Raw genomic sequence first — 15,088 nt, 5'->3', positions numbered from 1 at the left:
TCCCTTCCCCCTCCTGTTTGACCCTGTTTATATAATAATATTCTCAGCTATACCTTAACCAGTCATTGTACTGAAATTTAACTAACGAATTCTAACATATTGTAACATAATTTTCTGACCAATTATATCCCAGTACCCTAATTAACTTACACCTAGCAAAATTAATTATACAGCAGACAGAAACAATTAGAGAACCAGACTGATTGACAATATAAAAGTGGGGGCCATAAAGATAAAACTATACGGAAATGAGGGTTTCACAACCACAACCATTGACAAGTGAATTCTTGCCAGACAGGATGCTATCAAACTAAGTTTTCTTTAACCATCTTAAGATCTGTTTCTTTATCTGGTGGTGATGGGCACTATCGGGACAGGATTGTCTTCCTAACAGCCCAATACCACCTTATTTCAGTGTGATTGGTTTGGGATGTGAGGATGTGACCCTATGCTTCCCAGCTTATGGCTGCCACTGCTGCTTAGCCAAAGGCCTTAGCCTGAGAACAAGGCCTCAGACTATCCTAGTGAGACAAGGCCCATACACAGGCGGACTGTGATTTTGATTCTTAGCTAGTTACAGAGGTATAAAAACAAAGTGATAAAAATACACCTAAGTTCTTAAAGTATAGGCTTTACAGGCAGGCCTGAATATCTCTATTCTAACAGTGGGTTCTACCCCTTCCCCCATTCTGGGTCCGTCTTGTCTATTTAGATTGTAAATTCTTCAGGGCATGGGCCATCTACTATTCTGGGTTTGTAATTTGCCTAGCTCAATGGGGACCCGCTGTTACTTGGTCCTGAGGCACTAAGGTAATGCATATGATTTATTATAATAATAACTCTCCTGCCACTTTGAGCCAAAGAAGATGGCTTTGGGATGTTACTGCTTAAAAATGAGCTGTGGTTAAAACCATGGAATATTCTTTGTGACAAGTATCCCATAAATTCCACTGACCTCCCTTGTTTTCTTTACCTGGAGTAGGGTTTCCAGTTTCCAAACCTGATGTGATCTCACAGCTGGAACGAGGAGAAGAGCCGTGGATCCTGGACCTCCAGGGCTCTGAGAAAGAAGAGCTCCCGAGAGGTGAGAAATTGGTTAAACCAACTCAACAACTGTTTGGGAATGCAGGAAACATTTGGGATGCCCTACAAAGACCCTGTGAGCTCTCCAAGTTTAGGATTGTTCTCTGCAGATGTGGAATCATTCTGACTGACAACTGGCAGCAGATCCCTCCCCATCTCGCTTTTCCCTGAGTGTTCTGGTGAGATGCGGACTAAAACTGATCCCTTCCTCTCTCCCACACATATTTTCGGTTGTTCATCCCTTTTTCCATTCCTCTCTCTCTCTGAGATTTCCTTTCTTTCTGGTACAGGGAGTGACCTGTGTCTGGATTCTCTTTGTCTCCCATTCAGGTAATGGGATGGTGAGTGAGAATGAGGAGAAACCCCATCAGGAAGATGCTGAGCAAGTAAAACCACATGGAACGTTATCAGGAAGATCCAAAGGGAATGTTTCCGGGAGTTGTGCACTCCGAGAAAAAGCAAAAGCCTGTGAGACTCAGGGGAGGCCAGAGGAAAACTTCAGTAGCCACTCAAACCTTATAACCCGCGACAGAATCAACTTGGAAGAGACGCCCTACACATGCTCTGAGTGCAGGAAAAGCTTCAGTCGGAGATCACGCCTTATCAGACATCAGAGAATCCACACAGGAGAGAGGCCCTACACGTGCTCTGAGTGCGGGAAAAGCTTCAGTCGGAGCTCACACCTTATCAGACATCAGAGAATCCACACAGGAGAGAGGCCCTACACGTGCTCTGAGTGCGGGAAAAGCTTCAGTCGGAGCTCACACCTTATCTCACATAGGAGAATCCACACAGGTGAGAAACCGTATGGATGCTCCGAGTGCGGGAAAAGCTTCAGTCAGAGCTCTGCCCTTATCACACATCAGAGAATCCACACAGGGGACACGCCCTACACATGCTCTGAGTGCGGGAAAAGCTTCAGTCAGAGCTCTGCCCTGAGCGCACACAGGAGAATCCACACAGGAGAGATGCCCTACACATGCTCTGAGTGCGGGAAAAGCTTCAGTCGGAGCTCAAACTTTATCACACATCAGAGAATCCACACAGGAAAGACACCCTACCCATGCTCTGAGTGCGGGAAAAGCTTCAATCGGAGCTCACACCTTATCAGACATCAGAGAATCCACACAGGAAAGACACCCTACCCATGCTCTGAGTGCGGGAAAAGCTTCAGGCGGAGCTCACACCTTATCACACATAGGAGAATCCACACAGGTGAGAAACCGTATGGATGCTCTGAGTGCGGGAAAAGCTTCAATCAGATCTCTGCCCTGAGCGCACATAGGAGAATCCACACCGGTGAAAAACCATATGGATGCTCTGAGTGCGGGAAAAGCTTCAATCACAGCTCTACCCTGAGAAGACATAGGAGAATCCACACAGGAGAGAGGCCCTACACATGCGCTGAGTGTGGGAAAAGGTTCAGTCGGAGCTCACACCTTATCAAACATCAGAGAATCCACATGGGCGAGAACTGTAATAAATCCCTTGTCTAGGGCTGGCCAAAGATTTTTTTCTAAAAAAAATCAACATATGCTAATTCCCACATAACGATTTTTGCACCATATTCACCGTGGTCCTCAGCTCCACCAGATGAGTTGCCTGGTTCTGCCTTTTGCTGCTCACCTTCTTTGGGGTCAGTCCTCTAATCTTTTCTATCCACTCCTTTCCTTTTGAGTCGTAGGAGTGTGTGTCCCTCCAGCCAGGAATGTTCATGAGCTCCAGATGAGGGAGAGAGGTTTGATCCCAACAAGCTACACTGAGGCAAAAACTACCTGTGCCCTGTGTTTGAACTATAACAAAGAGCAGGAACAGGGCAGGGATAGGGAAAAATATTATTTCACCCTCTGTAACAACAGAAGAAGATCGGGTATGTCAGAGGGATTTCCTTATTCCCCATCACCATCCCAATCCCCCTATTGTTCAGTTGGTTAGGTCAATATTTTTTCTAAAGGGCTGGCAAGAGGATTCCCTAGTAAATGACTTGGAACTAAGCAAAATACCCATGCATTGGGCTCCCAAAGCAGTTGTGGCACGGGCTCTGCAGGAGGTCGCTCCTGAAGATATCTCCTTCCTAATCAGGTGCATGTTGCCTATTATTTGGGAAATGCAATCCCTATCTAGGTAGAGATGGGGGAAATGCAAGTGACATTTCTCTTCAGCTCACTCCTGGGAGATGCTGCAAATGTGTAGAAAATGAAATCCATATTGAATGTGATATAGCTGCAGAAAGATACCTATTTTTAATAGGCACCTGACATTTGGTGTCTTACAGGTATTCTAAGCAGCACCTGAATTTAGTCCCTAATTTAAATCTGTGCCACCAGATTAAAGAAATAAAAGGGCATTGTTGAGTGAGTTATACCTCACTATCGCTACTGATATGTTGTGTGGTTGGTGAAGTATTCTACGCCAGGAAAGTGTAAAATTACTCCAAGTAAGGTCAAAGATTTGACAAGAACTCAGGTAGAAATTGCAGGTACTGGTGGTTGATTTTCACCCCAGAGATGGAAGCTATGGTGACCTGTGGCCCAGGTAAACTATTTTTAGAACCCTGCTCCCTAGTTAAGTGGCATTGGTCACACACCTGAAGGATGCCATGATTAAATTGGGCACAACTGTCTTTTACCATTTGGATCCAAAATTTCATTAGTCACAGAGAGAAACAGCTGATTCCTTCAGAGCCATTCTATGCCTCTGGGTCCGAATCTGGCTGCCTTGTTGCACAAGAAGCACTTCGATGCTGGGCAAATGATGGTAGGCAATGAGGGAATGTATCAGATTCCAAGTTCAGACTGCAGGATACATGAATGCTGAGTTCAGAGTCTGTGGTTTGGTCTCTTAGATTTGCTATTAAGTCTAATGCATTTGTATCAGTTCTCCACCTCCTGCTACTTTGAAAGATTAGAACGTGTGAAAATAGAGCACAGGTGGTTTTTCTCATGATGCAGCCTTCCCACGTAGTGTGAGACCCCCTTCCACCCACACTTCTGGGAGAAGACCCAGGGAGAAATGAACTCACAGAAATGGAAGGCTCCTAGGTTATTGTAGAATGTGACTTCACACAAAGCTCACTGGGTGGAAATGGGAATTAAGAGAAAACTGCCCAATCAGTTTATATTTTGTAATCGTTAAATAAGTTGTTACCAGCGACAATGAAATTAAACATGAAGTTAATTAGTGTCACGGAAGAGGCTGATGATGTGATAACTTTCAGTGTTACAATATAATTCAGGTTTTCTTCCAGTTCTCTCCCTGCCCCCTCCTACTGTATAGGAAATGGAGGCTAATCCTGAAATTAAAACCTCACTCCAGAGGAATAAGAGTAGGGGAATATGTGAGAGAAATAGCATGTGTGAGAATAGAGACCCAGTATAGACTGTAATTATTTCTATTTCAAATTGAATTTATTTTGATAAATTTTAAATCTTCTGTTAAGAGGAAAATTACTTGAGACAAGATTTGGAACCTTTTACCCAGTTAGAGGGTAACAGCCACAGAGTTCTCCAGGTCTCTTGTTTGCAAAGCAAAGATGTCACATCAGGCAGGAGATGTCCAAATCTAAAATGGTGATGGATGTGTGATGGTAGCTTTTCTGGGTTGGTTTTTAGGGGGTTGGTTTTTTTAATGTAATTTTTGTTTTGTTTTTGCAACCAGTTATTTTTATAGGTGCTGAGGCCCCTTTTCCTTTTGAGCACAGCTGTTTAACCCTCAGGCCTGGCTCTGGAAATCTCCCCAAAACTGGCCTTGTGTTTCTTTCATTGGGACACGTCTGTATCAAAGGAGTGGTTCACACCTGATTTGTCCTGAAACCTCGGGGGAGGGGTAGTAAGATAGCATAAGGAGGAATCGACAACAATAAAGTTAAAGGTAAGGGTGAAAGACCCTCACCTTGCAGGTCAACAGGCCTGTTCTGTTCATTACCTCTGATGTCTCTGGCACTGGTCACTCTCAGGCAGCACACTGGGCTAGATGGATGATTGTGGCTTTCCTCATCTGAAAGCTCTGCAGCCACTGTTTGTCATCCCAGATGTGCATGACGATGTGATCCCACCACTCGGTGCTTGTTTGCTGAGCCCAAAAGCAGCGTTCCACTGTGGTCAGCACCTCCGTGAATGCCACAAGCAATCTCCTGTCGTAGCTACTGCGTGTGGCGAGATCATTGTTGAACTCCTTTGCCTTTGTAGTTTAAGGAATAACTCCACTGCCACTCGTGACGTGTAGCATATTGGTCAACAGTGCGGGATCCATTCCTGTAGTACGAAGAGGCAGAATGCGCAGTACACCAACCATTGAAAGATGGCGCCAAATGCGGACGGAGGCGCAGGGATTGCTGGGATGTGAAGCAATGCCTCATGGGACATTGGGACAGGACTCAGGATGTCCCGTGACCCCCTCTGCCTTCTCACAACTCTTAGCAGCAGAAGAGGAAGCGATGCACGGTGGGGTGAACACTGCTGCAAGTGCCGCAAGTGTGAACACGCTATTGCACAGGCAGCTGACAGTGTGAACACACAATAGCAGTTTCCCTTCACCGCTCTGTGAGTGGCACTGAACTCCCAGTGCTGTAACTCTGCCAGTGTAGACATAGCCTCAGACAGACTGACTGCCAGGATCCTGGGACTGATCCCTCTGGGGAATGAAGCACAATGTCAACAAAACCCTGCGAGTCCAAAGTGCTGGACCATCTATGCCATTACCTGGTTCCTAAACTGCAGCTACAGTTCCTACTCCAGGTGAATCCAAAAACCGAGAGGTGCAGAGATCCAACCCCTTATCTTAGAAATGCTTTGTTCCTTTTTCTATTCTGTGTCTGTTTCTTTTTATGAACTTGGAGACCTCCCAGCCTTTCTGTTACATTGGGGTGTAATAGTGCGGCTCTCTCTGTGTGTGTGAACACCTCTGAAATCTACAAAGGGAAGATGCTAGGAAGAATAGTTCCCCAAATCTTAATAGCCTTAAAACTCTGCCCTATGAAATGACTGAATGCATGCTTCTCACCTATGGAAGCATTGCAAGGCATTGAGCTGTCAGATATGTATTGTTCAGCGAGAGCTGTTTGAACTTCTTTTACTAATGTCTCTCTAAGGTCTGTATGTGTTCTGGGGCGAGAGGGCAAGGAGAAGTGTTAGCTACACAATAGTGACATCTAAGGAGAAAACTGTAATTGTCTTTGAGATTGTAGGCTAAATGTAAGCAATAATTTGGTTTTGGTGTTGAGATATTCAGCTGGCTAAATCTGGGTTGCACTGCCTGGGTAAAAAGCTCTGATTGGGGTTTCGGCATCACTAAATATGCACCTGCCTTTTTGGGTTGCTCTTTTAGGGTTTATAAGGGTTGATTTTCTGCTGTACTAATCTGATGGTTTGACTAAATTGATGACTTGATTCCACTGCAATATCGTTAACTCGTTGAGTTACTGATTTGACCTGAACTTTATCATTGTATTGTTTAACCCTTAGCTGAGTGGTGTCTATAGCAGTGGTTCCCAAACTTTAACAGCCCGCCAACCCCTTTCTCTAAATTGTGAAATCTCATGAACCCCCTCCTAAAAATGAATATTTCCAGGGTTTTAAATTTAAATTTAAATTTCCTCAGTGTGATGGATGTGCTTGCTTTGCTCTGCATAGCTCTTTGAAGTCTGGAACCCTTGGAGAAAGATAAAGTCTCAGGTCTGGTTCGGCATCAAGTCTGTTTCTGTATTTCGTTTTCAGATGTGCATACGAGGAAAAGGCTTTCTCGCATAAGTATGTTGTTGAAAATGGTAACAAAACTGCAGCAGCTTTTTCTGCCAGAAGGGGGTACTCGTTTCTTAAACTCAGCCAAAAGTTGATCAGTGACAGATTTCTGAAACTCCTTTTCAGTTTGTAATCACAGGAGATCTCATTCATTTTCTCTTTTTCCTCAGTGTTCAATATCTGTGTTGAGAAAGTGGTATCATCAAAAGGGTTGCGAATCCAGTCATTATCGCTGATATAGCTGGAAAGTAATCCCTGAAAGTTGTGCAAAGTCCTTTTAGGTGTGCAGTTATATTGGTTTTAGTGCACTGATCCAACTGAAGTTTATGTTCTGCCAGGAAGTCATGAAGATTACTGAAACACTGTTTGATTGTTTTCCAAACAACTTTCCGAGAACTGCAACTTCTTTATCATGGATTCAACTCGGTCTTGCACATTGAAAACTGTTATATTGAGACCTTGAAGAGAGAAATGTAGGTCATTAATTCTTGAGAAAATATCTGCTAAATAAGCTAGGCTCTGGAGCCAGACATTATTTTCCATACAGCTGGCAAGGTGGAAAGGGTGGCTGTTGAAAAAAACTAGGATTTCCGTTTTAAGCTCAATCAAGCGCACCAGGATTTTGCCCAATGAGAGCCATCTAACTTCAGTATGGGTCAACAGACAATCGTGTATACTACCCATTTCTTCACAAAGTACATGAAATATTCTGGAATTTGTTGACCATGATTTTATGAAATTCACCATTTTCAGTGCATTGTCCAGCACTTCCTTCAGTCCCTCAGGCATGTGTTTTGTTGCGAGGACTTGTCTATGGATGCTGTAATGAGTCCAAGAGACTTTTGATGCAACATTTTTTGTTCGAGCTACAAATCCAGGATACTTCCCTGTCATTGATGTGGCCCCATCAGTGCAAATGCCTCGGCAACGAGACCAATCTATTTCCTTTTCTTGAAAATATGCATTAGTCAGATGGAAGATATCTTCTCCAGTTGTACGTTCTTCCAATGGTCGGCAAAACAACAAGTCGTCTTCAACCAGACCTTCATTCACATAACGTACAAACAGTAGCAAAATAGCTAGATTAGCTTCATCACTTGATTCATCTAACTGTATAGCATAAGATTTGGTGGTGATGGGGGACTTCAACTATCCGGATATATGTTGGGAAAATAACACAGCAGGGCACAGACTATCCAACAAATTCTTGGACTGCATTGCAGACAAATTTTTATTTCAGAAGGTTGAAAAAGCTACTAGGGGGGAAGCTGTTCTAGACTTGATTTTAACAAATAGGGAGGAACTCGTTGAGAATTTGAAAGTAGAAGGCAGCTTGGGTGAAAGTGATCATGAAATCATAGAGTTTGCAATTCTAAGGAAGGGTAGAAGGGAGAACAGCAAAATAGAGACAATGGATTTCAGGAAGGCGGATTTTGGTAAGCTCAGAGAGCTGATAGGTAAGGTCCCATGGGAATCAAGACTGAGGGGAAAAAACAACTGAGGAGAGTTGGCAGTTTTTCAAAGGGACACTATTAAGGGCCCAAAAGCAAGCTATTCCGCTGGTTAGGAAAGACCACCTTGGCTTAACCATGAGATCTTGCATGATCTAAAAAACAAAAAGGAGTCATACAAAAAATGGAAACTAGGACAGATTACAAAGGATGAATATAGGCAAACAACACAGGAATGCAGGGGCAAGATTAGAAAGGCAAAGGCACAAAATGAGCTCAAACTAGCTATGGGAATAAAGGGGAACAAGAAGACTTTTTATCAATACATTAGAAGCAAGAGGAAGACCAAAGACAGGGTAGGCCCACTGCTTAGTGAAGAGGGAGAAACAGTAACAGGAAACTTGGAAATGGCAGAGATGCTTAATGACTTCTTTGTTTCGGTCTTCACCGAGAAGTCTGAAGGAATGCCTAACATAGTGAATGCTAATGGGAAGGGGGTAGGTTTAGCAGATAAAATAAAAAAAGAACAAGTTAAAAATCACTTAGAAAAGTTAGATGCCTGCAAGTCACCAGGGCCTGATGAAATGCATCCTAGAATACTCAAGGAGCTAATAGAGGAGGTATCTGAGCCTCTATCTTTGGAAAATCATGGGAGACGGGAGAGATTCCAGAAGACTGGAAAAGGGCAAATATAGTGCCCATCTATAAAAAGGGAAATAAAAACAACCCAGGAAACTACAGACCAGTTAGTTTAACTTCTGTGCCAGGGAAGATAATGGAGCAAGTAATTAAGGAAATCATCTGCAAACACTTGGAAGGCGGTAAGGTGATAGGGAACAGCCAGCATGGATTTGTAAAGAACAAATCATGTCAACCCAATCTGATAGCTTTCTTTGATAGGATAACGAGTCTTGTGGATAAGGGAGAAGCTGTGGATGTGGTATACCTAGACTTTAGTAAGGCATTTGATACAGTCTCGCATGATATTCTTATCGACAAACTAGGCAAATACAATTTAGATGGGGCTACTATAAGGTGGGTGCATAACTGGCTGGATAACCGTACTCAGAGAGTTGTTATTAATGGTTCCCAATCCTGCTGGAAAGGCATAACGAGTGGGGTTCCGCAGGGGTCTGTTTTGGGACCGGCTCTGTTCAATATCTTCATTAACGACTTAGATATTGGCATAGAAAGGACGCTTATTAAGTTTGTGGATGATACCAAACTGGGAGGGATTGCAACTGCTTTGGAGGACAGGGTCATAATTCAAAATGATCTGGACAAATTGGAGAAATGGTCTGAGTTAAACAGGATGAAGTTTAACAAAGACAAATGCAAAGTGCTCCACTTAGGAAGAAAAAATCAGTTTCACACCTACAGAATGGGAAGAGACTGTCTAGGAAGGAGTACGGCAGAAAGGGATCTAGGGGTTATAGTGGACCACAAGCTAAATATGAGTCAACAGTGTGATGCTGTTGCAAAAAAAGCAAACATGATTCTGGGATGTATTAACAGGTGTGTTGTGAGCAAGACACGAGAAGTCATTCTTCCGCTCTACTCTGCTCTGGTTAGGCCTCAGCTGGAGTATTGTGTCCAGTTCTGGGCACCGCATTTCAAGAAAGATGTGGAGAAATTGGAAAGGGTCCAGAGAAGAGCAACAAGAATGATTAAAGGTCTTGAGAACATGACCTATGAAGGAAGGCTGAAAGAATTGGGTTTGTTTAGTTTGGAAAAGAGAAGACTGAGAGGGGACATGATAGCAGTTTTTAGGTATCTAAAAGGGTGTCATAAGGAGGAGGGAGAAAACTTGTTCACCTTAGCCTCTGAGGATAGAACAAGAAGCAATGGGCTTAAGCTGCAGCAAGGGAGGTCTAGGTTGGACATTAGGAAAAAGTTCCTAACTGTCAGGGTGGTTAAACACTGGAATAAATTGCCTAGGGAGGTTGTGGAATCTCCATCTCTGGAGATATTTAAGAGTAGGTTAGATAAATGTCTATCAGGGATGGTCTAGACAGTATTTGGTCCTGCCATGCGGGCAGGGGACTGGACTCGATGACCTCTCGAGGTCCCTTCCAGTCCTAGAATCTATGAATAATATGGACTATTTTTCACTCTCTGTACAATTATGGTCTCTACGTTATTTGACATGTCATTAATTCTTCGTGACAACGTATTATTGGACAAAGGTACCATGTCAATCCTTTTTGCAGCCTTTTCTCCGAGCATGCAATGAACTACGTCTTTTATACATGGACCAATCAAGCTCTCTGCTATGGTATGGGCTTCTGATGCTTTTGCTACTCGGTAGCTCACGCGGTATGAGGCTTCAAGTGCATTTTCATTATCAGTACTTGCTTTGGATATAAAACTGGTAATGTCACTTTTCCTCTCAGCTAATTTTCGCTTGAAAAAATCAACAGGCTTGTCGAGTTGTGCAGGATGCCTAGTTTCTAAATGGCGCCGAAGTAGAGAAGGTTTGAGGCTGCTGTTTGCTAGAACATCACCACAAATCACACACAGTGGTTTTGGACATTCTTGATCACCAATGCATGTAAAGCCATATTTTATATAATCATCATATTTTCTTTTCTTTGTAAGTGACTTTCCAGGACCATCATGATCATTAGACGTAGATTTTCCACAGTGTGGACTTGAGGAAACACTAGCTGATTCTTGTGTCTTTACACTTTCCTTTTTCAGCCACTTATCCATTGAACTTATGTACAAAAGTTCTAATAAAAACAACACAGAGAGACTGCTAACAACCAACAAACTAGAAAATGAGAAGATTCACTCAAGTCTCACTGAAGCAAAACAGCACTCCAGAGAGAATGACAATTACAGAGGCAACTTAACACTGCTACACTGGCTACAACATGCTTCCGGCTGGTTTGGCTCCCAAACAGCTTTTCTTCCGCCACGAGGTTTCTCCCTAGGAGGGTGTCCTGCGAGGGACAAATTAGCTTGGATCACCTCCCATGTACAGCACTGCTCCTGCTCACTCTGCCCTCCATGCCAACTTCCCCTGTCTGACAAGGACAGGAGTCCGAGCTGCCACCTGCAGGTCTGGAGGTCTCAGCTGCCACCCTGCCCACCACAGGGCTCAGGCTACTGGCCCCGCGCCAGGGCCTGGGCTGCTGGATCCACACTCCCTGGGGCTCTTGCTGCTGGACCCCATTGATCGGCCCGGTCAACTGAGCTCCACTGAGTTTGTGCTGCAGGTCCCGCTGACCTCTGGGGCTCGGGCTGCTGGCCCCAACTGCCCGGCCCCACTCTCCCTGGGGCTCGGGGTTGCCAGCCCTGCCGGAGCGCTGGGGTTCGGGCTGCTGGCTGCTCCGCTGACGGGGAGCAGGGCTCGAGCTGCCAGTCCCAACTGCCCGGCCGCGCTCTCGCTGGGGTTCGGGGCTGCCAGCCCCGCCGGAGCGCTGGGGTTCGGGCTGCCGGCTACCCCTCTGATGGGGTCAGGGCTCGGGCTGCCAGCCCCAACTGCACGGCCCTGCTCTCCCTGAGGCTCTGGTTGTCTGCCCTGCAACCGGGTCCCACCTGCTGCCTCCAATGCCGGGGTCCTCTGGCCACCATTAATGATGTTTTTTCTTGCGAACCCCCTGTAACCTTCTGCGAACCCCAGTTTGGGAACCACTGGTCTATAGTAATTTAGCCTTAGTAATGTGTGCTCTTGGATTTATTTGTTCGTGTTAATAAAACATGTAACTGGGCTATTGAGTCATTTCTTTCAATAAGCAACAGGGGCTGGAACTTTTATTTGTATATTTCCCTTTAATTCAATCTCCATTTTCTTCATTTCATACTCTTCTAAGTTAAGGAATGTGGAGCACCAGAAACTGACACAAGCCTTTTCCTGCCCCATTCTGTGCCCATCCAGCAGGAGTAGAGAACAAACCCCTCCTGGGGCAGGGATTGTCACACTGGACTGTAAATACAGATGCATGTTCCCAAGCTTTGCTGTCTTTCTCAAATCCTGGCATAAGGGTGACACCTACAGCTGCTTGTAATCACGCCTGCCAGGAAGGAGACCCCTATGTGTATTCCCTGGGGAGACAGGGGGATCTGGGAGACCCTGGACTCTGGGGGATATTTACCCAGAGCTCAGGTGCAATCTACTCAGGGGTGATGCTGGAGAAAAGAGCTGGGCGCTGCTTTCCCCACATTTCTCCTTATCACCGTTCGGTCTCTCTCTCCTCTTTTCCTTTCTTCCCCCTCTGCCCACCCTCTGGCAGGGAGACTTGGTCACTTCCCTGCTCCCAGGGGCGCTCACTCTCCTGTGCTAATAGGAGCGAGAGCCTGGGTGCGGGACAGTCCCTTCAGCGGCTCTGGGACACACAGAGGCAGGAGGAGGAGCAGAGATGGGGGTGCTGTAGGAGACTTGATTCAGTGATACTGGAGCATAAGCTTTCATGGGTGAATACTCACTTCGGCAGATGATGAAGTGGGCATTCACCCATGAAAGCTTATGCTGCAATCCGTCTGTTAGTCTATAAGGTGCCACAGGACTCTGTCACTTTTTACAGATCCAGACTAACACAGCTACCCCCTGATACTTCATTCAGTGAAATCCTTTACAGAACCAAAGAATCCCTTATCAGTGTATCTGGCTGCATAAAGTCTCACAGCAGTTCACCAATTTGTCTTATCTGCTGCTGGGATTCCCTGAATTACTTTTATCACGTCATCATTTAGCTTTGTTATTGTGCAGATGCAGGTCATTGTGCTATTTAATTTATATTTTACCAACAAGTCCTCCTTGAAAATATGCAGCAATAAGTACGTGCTAGTTTTAGCAATGACAGCTGTGTTTCTAATATTGGACTTGCTGTGTTTTTTTTACTGTGATTTCTAATTTGAATTTTTAATTCTAACTTTTTCTTCTTATTTTTAGAGCAGAAGATTATTCTGCTGGATCAGCTGACTTCCAGCCTGACTGAATTTCTGGGCTGGTCTCAAAAAAAATTTTTATTCAATGGCGATTGCCTTTTGCAACTGCTGTTTTGCCTCTCAATCTCGCCCTTTGTTTTTTTCCGCATGCCATTGCTTGTGTGTAGAATTTGATTAGCAAATATTCAATAAAGGCCGTATACTCTCTCATGTAACATCCTTGTCAAAGGCAAAAATCTATTGTAATTTTTGCTGAACATTAGAACTGCTGTAGTGGGTCAGACGAATAGTCCATCTAGTACAGGATCCTGTCTTCTTCTGACAGGGGCCAGTACCAGGTGCTTCTGAGGGAATGAACACAACAGGCAATCACTGGGTGACCCATCCTGGCAGTCAGAGGTTTAGGGACACCCAGAGCATGGGGATGCGTTCCTGGTTCTCTTGGCTAATACCTGATGCACCTAGCCTGCGGAACTGATCTAATGCTTTTTTAAACCCATTTATAGTTTTGGCCTTCAAAACCTAATGAGCACACATCTACAACCCCAAGAGGGCTTGACAACCACAAGAATTCTAAAAACATGTGTTATACACCCTGAGGTCAAGAAACTTTAATTAATACATGATATTTTGTGCTTATGTGCCTCTTTGATCCTGAGCCTTTAGGGCTTTGAGGAGGGGGTTCGACTAGATGACCTCCTGAGCTCCCTTCCAACCCTGATATTCTATGATATATTCTATGGTGCCATAAGGCCACTTCCAGAAAAGCTGGAGCTAAACACCTGAATGAAACTTGGTCTACCCTCATACTTCTCCTGTTACCTCTCCCAAACATTTCACATACCTTAGGCCATATCTACACTACAACCCTATGTTAACTCAAGTTATGTCAGCCTAGACTCGCTTGGGGTACTGTGTCACTTCTGTGACTGACTTGTGCTCTTGTAATAAATCTGTAATGGGGATAAATTACACCAGCATACAAGTATATTGAATGAGAACCCTACGGAAATTAAAAATTTAAATTATCCTCCACGTGTCCCACTAAAATGAATCCAACCCTCTGGTCACTTGGGCAGAAGTATCAGTGTCAGGATGCTACATTGTGAGCACAGTAAATGAAGCTGCAAAATAAATGATGTTTAAATGATCTCACTCTATTTTTTACAATCCTATATTAAGAGGCAATTGACTTTATATATATCTATTTATATATATATATATATACACACACACACACACACCAGGCAGGGTCGTTTGGAAGCTGAAGACTTTATCCTTCCATCCCCCACCACTGTCAAGTTTTAGCAAATTAGGACAAGTTATCAAATAAGAACAAACGTAGGTATCAGTAACTGCTACTGGTATCAATTCACTATCTCTGTACCAGAAGATGGGAAAGGCGAGAAGTACCAAATTAGGACAAGTTAGCAAATATGAACAACCATAGGTATCAGTAGCTGCTACTGGTAGCAGATTACATCAGATCGCAGTTTTTTACAATCTCTTACATATGAGTAACTGCTACAGGTAGCAAATTCCTACAGGTAACAGTTTCTCGCATTACACCGGCACAGCTCTGCTCCCTGGCTCTTCTTGGGCTCCTGCTCTCTCCTTAGCTCGGCTCCACTCTGCCTGAGGTAGCTCCAGCTTACATAGAGGATGGGACCCACTGGCCTGGTGACTCCCTCATCAGACTGCCTGCCCTGTGTCTCAGGGTGAGCTGGAGCTTTGGCCTCTCCCCATTGCCCCTGGGGACTGTCAGTCTCAAGGTCCTGATTTCCCATCGACCCTTCCCCTTCCTTTTGGTACTGGGAACTAGCCAACCAAAGAACCCCACTGAGTTTTAGTAAGGGGCCAACAATCCCCTTATACAAACCAGCCCCGTGAGGATCACAGATGTCCAGAGAAAACAGCACAAGC

General features: G+C 44.6%; 1 pseudogene; it reads left to right on the top strand.

The window, feature by feature from the left end:
- Positions 1–15,088, top strand: part of LOC135889360 (zinc finger protein 850-like) — a 126,068-nt pseudogene that overhangs the window by 65,629 nt on the left and 45,351 nt on the right.

The sequence above is a fragment of the Emys orbicularis genome, chromosome 15 (genome assembly GCF_028017835.1).
Source record: "Emys orbicularis isolate rEmyOrb1 chromosome 15, rEmyOrb1.hap1, whole genome shotgun sequence".
NCBI lineage: Eukaryota > Metazoa > Chordata > Testudines > Emydidae > Emys > Emys orbicularis.
Note: the sequence above shows the minus strand (reverse complement) of the source record. Positions and strands in the feature narration are given on the sequence as shown.